This window comes from Sorex fumeus, unplaced genomic scaffold (genome assembly GCF_029834395.1).
Source record: "Sorex fumeus unplaced genomic scaffold, SorFum_2.1 ptg000051l, whole genome shotgun sequence".
Lineage (NCBI taxonomy): Eukaryota > Metazoa > Chordata > Mammalia > Eulipotyphla > Soricidae > Sorex > Sorex fumeus.
In genome coordinates, this window is record NW_026606108.1 from 3540414 (window position 1) to 3550418 (window position 10005).

At 40.0% G+C, this 10005-nt stretch overlaps 3 non-coding genes and 1 pseudogene across 3 annotated transcripts; all 4 read right to left on the bottom strand.

Annotated features, from left to right (window-relative positions):
* Positions 1–628: 628 nt before the first annotated feature.
* On the bottom strand, positions 629–726 carry LOC130033160 (uncharacterized; annotated as a pseudogene).
* Positions 727–2701: 1975 nt separating this feature from the next.
* LOC130033157 (small nucleolar RNA SNORD116) lies at positions 2702–2798 on the bottom strand. Its single transcript, XR_008793906.1, has one exon. It is a non-coding gene; the product is annotated as a small nucleolar RNA SNORD116 (small nucleolar RNA).
* A 5203-nt stretch (positions 2799–8001) lies between these two features.
* On the bottom strand, positions 8002–8098 carry LOC130033158 (small nucleolar RNA SNORD116). The gene has a single exon (XR_008793907.1). It is a non-coding gene; the product is annotated as a small nucleolar RNA SNORD116 (small nucleolar RNA).
* Positions 8099–9618: 1520 nt separating this feature from the next.
* On the bottom strand, positions 9619–9713 carry LOC130033156 (small nucleolar RNA SNORD116). The gene has a single exon (XR_008793905.1). It is a non-coding gene; the product is annotated as a small nucleolar RNA SNORD116 (small nucleolar RNA).
* Between the last annotated feature and the right edge of the window lie 292 nt (positions 9714–10005).

Consider the following 10005-nt stretch of genomic DNA (forward strand, 5'->3'; position numbering starts at 1 on the left):
ACCATGTAACATCTACAGATCTGAGTTAAGGTGGAGATTCTCTTACCACTACAGATACCAAACCCTGCAGGTAAATGCCACCTGAGAAGTAATCACAAATTAAACACATTACGAGACCTGCACCTTAATGAGGAAGTACAGTGTCCTACGCACTCCATCAAATTTTATTTTAACTATCACTAATGATGCTATGAAAATATGTGCAGCAACATAAGGTGGTAGGCCTACTTCAAATGCAGGTGAGAGTGTTGGACAGGGTTGAGATACAGCCCATTACACAATAGAGTGCAAGGAATCTTGCTTGATTGCTAAAACATACTATACAGTAAAACTCTCCTAATCCAAATAACAATCTCACAATATTCATCAGGTAAAGTGACCCAATTCAAGCATCACAACATGCAAACTTAAGTCAGACAACAGATGTGAATGGTCCTGACTTGGTCATAGTCATGAAAAGAATAGTTTCACAAAAATAGACCCTTTCCCTTTAATGGATTTATGGTAAGATTCCAACGATTTATGGTAAGAAGCACTCTAAAGGAGAAGAGCCTAAGGGGACATTTCAGGAAACTGCCCAGGAAAACAATGTGACTCATGGCTTCTATCCCTTGTCAAAAAACTTGCTGGACCTCAGAGTCGAGGAGAACGGCAATATTGAGTAGTCACTCATTTTGTTCAGCTTTCCAAAGATTGATTTTTGAGAGAGGGAATCATCATCGATCCAGCAAAATCAGGGAAGTTACCAAGTCACCTCTTCCTATAAAGACTGGGTGAATCAGCGGGCAAGTTAATGATCTCATGGAATGCAAGGCATTTGAAGGTCCAGATAATCTCCCAAGAATTGGGATACATAGAGGCCATAGCCTCTAAGAGATAAATTCAAGAATTAGTGGACACAAGTGCCCTTAGCAGCACTCAGGCAGTTCTTAGAAACCCTAGCAGAAAGAATACAGCACAGAAAAAAAAGAATTCTTACCACCAGGAGTCTTTCTTGAGTGCCAGAAGTGCACCATGACTACAACTCCAACCAATACACTTGGACATCTATGTACATCTGAAGACAAGTGGAGGACCACTTTATACTCAAGACAGAAAGCCGTTTCAGGCTAACTGCCCCTGAAAGGTGAATAGAAATCAAGGGCAGTATAAGAACTTCATCCAGGCTAAGGGTAGGCTCAGTTTACCAATCCCAGGGTAAACTTTAAATTTTATTTCATCACAATGCAAATGTATGTTGAATATTGGAAAAATAAAAATGAAGATATTGTATTGGAGGAACATGATGTTGTGTGTGGCTTAGTATTATAAAATATCACATCAATCCAGGGACACATAAGTGTACACAACATGAAGGATTTGTGGTCAATCTGCTCTCCTAGAACTCCAATAAAATGCCCTCACTGAGCCATAAAGGATAAGAAAACAAGTAGTGAAATACTTATAACATAGCCTCTGCCAGTCAGAAAATCTCAGTTATGGCAAACAAGGGTTTAAGATAATTCCAAAAGAAAGAGGAATTTTGTGAGGACTCTTAATGTTTATAAGTCTAAGCCATGGAGAACATACAACCATTCCAGAAGGTGTTTCCCATGTAGGAATGCCACCTTTTACAAAAACCTCAGAATAGAGTATCCACAGAGTTAAGAGGACAATATCTCAGAGTACACTCACCTTCAGATACCAACACATGATAGTTTGCGAAATGACAATCTGCCAAGAAACAGCTTGGCAGATCTCATGCTGGACCCTGCTGACCTCTATAGGGAATGAATGGGACTGTCATAGGGGATTATCATTTCTCTGTGTGATGCCACCACTCAAAGAATTAGTAACGCATAATCCCTACAACTCACAACATTCAACAGAATTCTTATAATTAGGTATCTTATTCAGACAGAATGGGTCATTATAAAAGGGCCACAAAGAATTTAAAAATATGCATTAACAGTTGTCTCAATCACACTAAAATATCACTCATACACACACCCAAACATGCAGACTCATAGACACATACAAACATAAATTATACCTATCTATTGCCTGTATTGAGGGATTCCAAGTGGAAATAAAGAATAGGATTGTCATAGCATAGTGAAAAGGAAAAATTTGAGCTGAGTACTTCATATGGTACAACACATATCAGCTCACGAAATGTCTAGCAACTCTGACCACATTATACATGAACCTTTTGACAGAGTCTATGGGGCAGACAACACCAGAGCCACCATATAAGGAAACACACAGGCAGGTGAAACTAAGGCAATGACTGCAATGTCAAAAAGCACGTAAGAGCAAATAGAATACCAAAGAAATAAGCCACAGGACCCAGATTATTTTACTGATGGAATAGTACATTATCACAAATTCTCAAGGACAAGATCTTCTTATTCAAGATATTACCTGTTTCATTTCTGGTATGCTAAACACATTCAGTGCAATGTAATTCCAGTAGACAAGAGGCATTCCAAAAAATGAAATCAAATCTAGTGCTGCATGCGAACTACCACTATAGTCACCCATGAAAGCTGACCAATTGTGCCAATTAACAATAGCTTCAGTTGGAGACATTGTTACGTTATAATTGGATCCACTGAGGACAATATGTATATTTCATTGGCTAAGTTTTGAAAGCTGTTACAGGATATCACCCAGGAAAACATCCAGATCATAGCTACAATCCCTTATCAAAGAAATTGCTGGACCTCAGTGTCGAGGAGAACGGTGGTATTGAGTTCTCACTCATTTTGTTCAGCTTTCCAAGGAATGCTTTTGACAGAAGGAATCATCATTGATCCAGCAATATCAGGGAGGCTACTATCCTTTCCTGTTCGAGTACAAACTGAGTGGTGGCTGGAGAGTGTGTCAATGACCTCTCCACCTGCAAAGATTATGACAGTACAGAGAAATGCACATGAACTTGGTGAAAGTGGGTTCTCAGTAAGACAGACCCAAAGAGCTCTTGGGACACAAACAAAACCACTCAGGCTATTCTGTGAGACCCTAAGAGGAAGGACAGCCTAAATGAAATATATTCTTACCATCAGGAGGCTTCTAACCACTAGAGGTGCATCTTGAACCACATCTTCAGGGAATTTTGGTCCATCTCATTGCAAGCGTTAGAACTTTTTCCGGTCCAGACAAGAAGACCATCAGGCCAAAGACATCTGAGAGTGAACAAAAATCACAAACACTTTGGGTCCTGCACCCAGAGTCAGGGAACACACATGCACCCAACATTTTCCTGAACATCATGGGACGTTTTATCAGCTATCAGTGATCTAACTTATGCTGAATTTTACATTAAAAAGGGAGGTACGCATAATATAAATCACAGTTGATATGAGGCAAGATGAGAGTAGCTAACCATAAGTGTGTGGGGGGCTGAGGGAAGATGAGACATAGAAGAGACCCCTATGACAATAATAGCTGGGAATGGTGACACTGGACAAAACCTGAAGTTTAAAATTAGGTAAGGGATATTCTTGATAATGTTTCAGTATCAATATTGCAAACCAAAATGTCCCAAAGGAGAGAGAGACAGAGAGGGAGGAGTGAGAAGAAAATAGCCTGCAGAGGCAGGAAGTATTTGGGGGTTACTAGAGGGAACCCGAGGACACTGGAGCTGGGAAATGTACACTGGAGGAGGGATGGGTGATGGAATACTGTATGACTGAAATCCAATTACAAACAGCTTTGTAAAGGTATATCTCAGTTTAAAAACAGAAAAAATATGCATTTGTGACGAACTGACGCTACTGAACCTAGTCCATTAATCTCAGTGTTTTATAAAATGTAACCCTAGAACGCAAACATGATTGCAAACATCAAACTAACAATGATTCCAAGAAAAGCCAAACACTAGGAGAACAGATTCTACTACAGCATGTAAATAACATAAAGGGGAGTCTTCTAGAAACTAACTCAAGGACAGAGTGCAAAGGAATAACCCTAATGCACAAATTTAAAGTTACATATAATCATAATGGGATACTACCTGTAACACGAAAATAACATTTCAGTGACATGTAGTTACAGAGGGTCCATAATGTATTGTAATGTATTGTAGTATTCTCAGCACTGTAACACCCATTATGAGAGTTGGACAACTAGATGGCATGACAACGAAGGAAATCTGGCAAGCGCTTCCTTCAAAATCAAAAAAAAGTACTCATGGAGCCACTAGGCATTTACAGAGAAAATTGAAATCTGCAACCAATGTGTCACAAATCAAAAGATTACTTATCATAAATGTTCAAAGGATGGTATGCTAGTAGCCAATCCATCTTAAACAAGGATCCTGTGAGAACTCATACTGTTAGCCAATGTCAGTAATTGAGAAGTCCCATGTAGGAGCCCTGCTTTGCACACTGCCAACTTCTATAGCATGCTAATAACATAAAGGGGAATATTCTAGGAACTGCAACTCAAAGAAAGAGCGCACTCAAAGTCATAACCATAATAGACAAATTTGCCACTGAGGTTAAGGACCACTTAGAGAAAAACTAAAAAAACCTGTATCCACAGAGTTAGCAACTCAGTATCTCAGATGGCACACGCCTCAGATATCAAAACATGACAGGTTCATATATGAAGCTCTGATGAGAAATGACACTATGTTTGATATGCCAGTTTCTGGGTAATGCTGACTCCAGGGAAGAGGCAAACCACACAAGCAATATGAGCCCTATGTGTATCAGAGACTTCCTGGAGGCACATTCTCCACACCTCATAGCACCCAAATTAATCATCTAACAAGTACCTGAATCAACCATTATGGGCCACTTGGCAATGGAACACAATGGAATTAAGAATGTCAAGTCAGTGGTACCAGCACAATCAACCACCAACAACATACACATGATCAGGGGCATGAGTGAGAATAGAGTAAAGGTGCCCAGTGAGTTAGCCCAGTACATAAAAACCCAGGTTGAATACTTGGCACCCCATATGTTGCCCTAAACCCTACCAGGTGTGATCCGTAAGAATAAGCCAGATGTGGCCATTCTCCCCCAAATGCATACATAACAAAACAGACCCAGGCAATCATTTAAATACAGGCAATTAAACCCAGGCAATTATTTAAATCCATTATATCCTGAGGCAGTCCAACTGGAAACAAAAAATGGATACTCCTTGCGTACATAGCAAGACCAAAATTTGTTCAATAATGCTTCTCTAAAGATATAAAATGATTTATGAAACACCTAGTGACTCTCCTCCCTATGGCACGTTTTTCTACATGACATAGCTCAAGAAGACAGATAATTCTAGAAGACATTTGGAGCAAATTCATCCATGGATATTGTGGAGGGACTATAAAAAGATAGGTGAAACTGAGGCATCAACTCCTATGGACCCTAGTTTATGGTCCACGCTTAGGTTTCAGAGTCAAAAAGTCTGAAAACTTAACACTATGTAATGAAGAGAACATAGCACATGAAGAATATTTCTCATAGTTCAATCACAACAGACTTGGAGGGCCGTATAGAATGCTGAGGATCAAATACAGGTCAGCCACATACAAGACAAGACCCTTAGCCACTGCACCATCACTGAGCCTCTTTCCGATAATAAAATTAAATATTTTTAACTTCTTTTATTGAATCACTATAAGATAGACTCATTCAAAGCTTTTCATAATTGGTCTTCAGTTATAGAGTATTACAAGACCCATCATTCCACCAGTTTACATTTTCCAGTACCAGTGTCCGTAGGTTTCCTCTAATCATCCCCCATCTTCACCCCCTGCCTGACATGAATGATACCTGCATTCAGAGGCACGAATAATCCCTAAGCACCATCGGATATGGCCCCAGAAAAAGGAAAAAGTAGAATTTAAAAATGTGCTTGTACGGGGCTGGAGCAATAGCACAGTGGGTAGGGCGTTTGCCTTGCACGCGGCCAACCCGGGTTCAATTCCCAGCATCCCATATGGTCCCCTGAGCACTGCCAGGGGTGATTTCTGAGTGCAGAGCCAGGAGTAACCTCTGTGCACCGCCTCTGGGTGTGACCCAAAAAGCAAAAAAAAAAAATGTGCTTGTAAAGAGGCAGGCTAGTGTTCGGCAGAACCCAGGGATTTTGGTGGAGGAAACTACACCGTGATGATGGAATTGGTGTTACAACATTGTATGCTGAAATATAATATAAAAAAACTTTGTAAAAAATTTCTCAAGAATGGGTTATTGTAACCAACTTTCATGGTGAAAATGGAATACACACATACTGCCTAGGGTGCAGTTAAACGTACTCCCCTAACACTGAAGCATCTATGTGCATGTCAGTTCTGTAAGAATGACAACACAGAGACTGAAGTAAACAATTAAATACTTCCACAAGGAGTCTGAGTGCCAGAGTTTGAGTACCAGAGTTGCACCCTAACCCACACTCCAGGCAATATACCCAGACATTTCTAGAGATCCAATAATAGGTGAAGAAACTTTCCACTCCATACAGCAAGCCTTGTGGGCAGCTCCCTCTGGAAAGTGAATACAAAACACAGGCAGCATTAAAACTGCAGTCAGGCTAAAGAAATGTCCACAACCAAAGTCTTCTAAGCAAACTGTGAGTTTTATTTCATCTAATATGAAGCAAAGCAATGATGAAGCTTAGTAAGGGGAGGCAAGCATAATATAAATCATTGTCTTGGAGCAAACTATCAATGTGCATGGCCGATGCTTCCAGCAAACTGCTGTACATAACTGGATGCATAAACTTGAAGGAATCCTGCTTAGACTACTGTAGTCCAATCTCATACAAAGTTCCCAACTGGCCATAGAGATTTTATGACAGCACATGGTGGTCTGTAAACACAGGGCCAGAGATAAAAATGCAACAGTATTTGAAATAGTATCTGAACGTAGAATAGAGGTTGATACAAGAGTCCTGGAGTTTATTTTCCAAAAACAAGAGGACTCAGTTACAATTGTAAGCCTTAAGAGGATTGGAAGCCCACCAATGTTTGTATTGAAATCCAATGAGGGACTAACATAGGTAAACTGCCACTCAGGAAATTTCAAAACATTATATCAAGGAAGCTTTGATGAAAAGATGTCAGGGCTCACATACAGCCCTCTGAGACACAACAAAAGTATGGTCTCCCATAAGGGACCTGAATATGAAACACTCATATTGTTGTCAGGTTGTGGGTCACTTTTCGCTGTGGAGAGATGAATATAAACTTCCTCTGTCCTTGAAGCAACCTAAGGTTCTGTGTAGGCATTGTCCTCAGAATTCATATCATCAAACAGAAATAATCTCCTTATTAACCTCAGCCAATCAGAGTAGTTCACTAGTCAATGACCTCCATTGGAATAATCACAAATCTTCAGTGGACGCAACAATCATACATACACAAAAAACAGACACAATAATTATAAACAAGCCCAAATATACAGACAAAAAGATATGGTCAATCATGTAAAAAATGACCTATGTTTAATAAAAGCAATGTGAGTAAACAAACAAAAAATAACAAAGCAAAAACAACAGCACATAAACACCAAGGCCAAACGTTCGTCTTAACATTTCACACGGAAGTTCAAAAATCAAATCATAAAACATATTTCAACTCTCACCACATTTACAAAAGGAGTTTGACTTCTTCTATAATTTTTGGTCCTCAGGGCTTGGGAAATTTATACGACAGAGGAAGACTCCACCTATGAACACAATCAAGAAATCACAAACGCAGATGAAACTCAGCAAGAGACAGCTGTATCCTTTACTCCATGAGTCTAAGGTTATTCCCCAGGTCCAATTGCCACAAGACATTCAGTACCCCGATGAGGGAAAATTGGACAGGAAAAGATTTCTCAAGAATAGCATCTTGATATTCTGCTATCTCTACTAGATGCACTCACATGGCAGAATTCCCTGAGCCAAGTCCAGTGACCACATGAAAGGAATTACTAAAGGAAAGAATCCCAAGGAAATATAACAGCATACTGCCAAGGGAAACATTGTGACTCATGGCTACCATCCCTTGTCAAAATACTTGCTGGACCTCAGAGTCGAGGAGAACGGCAATATTGAGTAGTCACTCATTTTGTTCAGCTTTCCAAAGAATGATTTTGAGAGAGGGAATCATCATCGATCCAGCAAAATCAGGGATGTTACCAAGTCACCTGTACCTATAAAGAGTGGGTGGATTAACGGTTGAGTTAATGACCTCATGGAATGCAAGGCATTTGAAGATCCAGAGAAGCTTACAAGAACTGGAGTACATAGAGGTCATGGACTCTAAGAGACAATTCCAAGAATTCTTAGATACAAGTGCACTTAGCAGCACTCAGGCAGTTCTGAGATACCCATCCAGAAGAAAAGAGCACAGAAGAAAGGAATTCTTACCACTAGTAGTCTTTCTGAATGTGAGAGGTTCACCTGGAACAGCACTCCAACGAATAAACCCAGACATCTCTAGACATTTGATGACAAGTGGAGAACCTCTTTCTACTCAAGACAGCAAGCTCTGCAGGCTGACTTCCCCTGAGAAGTGGATATAAAACAAAGAAAGTACTAGAACAGCATCAAGTTTCAGGAAATGCATATACATTCACTAATTCACCAGGTAAGCTGTAAATTTTATTTCATCTAACATTAACAAAGCTACGTTGGACACTTATAAGGGGTTATATGAAATTTTCAAATCTAGGTTTTCTATTGGAGAAAAATGAAGGTGGGCACAGCTGATGCATCTGAAAATCTAAAATAAAGCCTGGGAAAAATCAATGAGCATGAATGTGAAAAATTTCTGGCCAGACTCCTTTCGTTGTTCCCCAATTTTATGCCCACCCTGAGAAATAAAAAGGAACAGAGCGAATGATGTTAATACAGGTTCTACCATTCATAAATTCTCTTTTGCAGCACAACAGGGTCTAAGTTGATTCCAAAAGCAAGAGTAATTATACGAGGAATCATACTGGTTGCAAGTGTGTAAGCCTTGGAGAATATGTGAAAATTCTACAAGGTCTTACCCAAGATGTGATGACACCATTTAAACTCAAGATACGATATTCACAGAGCTGGGAGGATAACATCTCAGAGGTCACACACATCGCAGACACTAACACAGGACAGTTTTCAATTTTTGTGCAATTGTACAAACACTATTCAGATCTGACCAGAAAGGGATTCTATGCTGCACAGGCCTTGTTCAGGGTGCTATTGATCTCTAATAGAATAAGACCTTTTGAGGCCAAGTTTATTACCCATAACCAACTGCCCTAGGGATCTATAATAGCTCACTGAAGTAACATAGTATATCTAAAGCATAACATCCTGTTATCTCAGGCTTAGATACTAGAAATACTTCTCAGAATAGAATTCTTTTAAAAAAAAGTAGCACCCTCATGCCATGCCATCATTTCAGGGGCCCTGTGCTAAGCACCACAATATACAAACTCAAGTCATCTGTGATAGGTGACAGCACAGCCGTAACTACGGGTTGGCAACCAACCCTATTATGGGGGGAGATATTCATCAGTATCTCATACATTAAGTCCACTGTCACCTTTATGAGAGGCACTCCAAAGGGATAGAATACCAAGGGGACATTGCAGGAAAATTCCTGGGAAAAAATATAATTCATGACTATCATCCATTGTCAAAGAGCTTGCTGGACCTCAGCATCGAGGAGAACGGTGGTATTGAGTTCTCACTCATTTTGTTCAGCTTTCCAAGGAATGCTTTTGAGAGGAAATCATCATCGATCCAGCCATTGCGGGGAGGCTACCACTTTTACCTGTATTATGCACAGAAGGTGGCTCACCAGGTGAGTTAATGAACTGATGGCCCACAAGGCATTTGAGGATTTAAAGAAACTCCCAGGAACGGGGGTGAAAGCCTTGTATTCTGAGAGAGAAAGCTAAGACTTCTTGGATACAAGTATCTTCAGCACCACTCAGGCAGTTCTGAGAAGCTTAAGCAGAAAGAACAAAATATTGAAGAAAGAATGCTCACCACCAGGAATCATTGCATTGCAGAGGAGCATCCTGACCCACACTT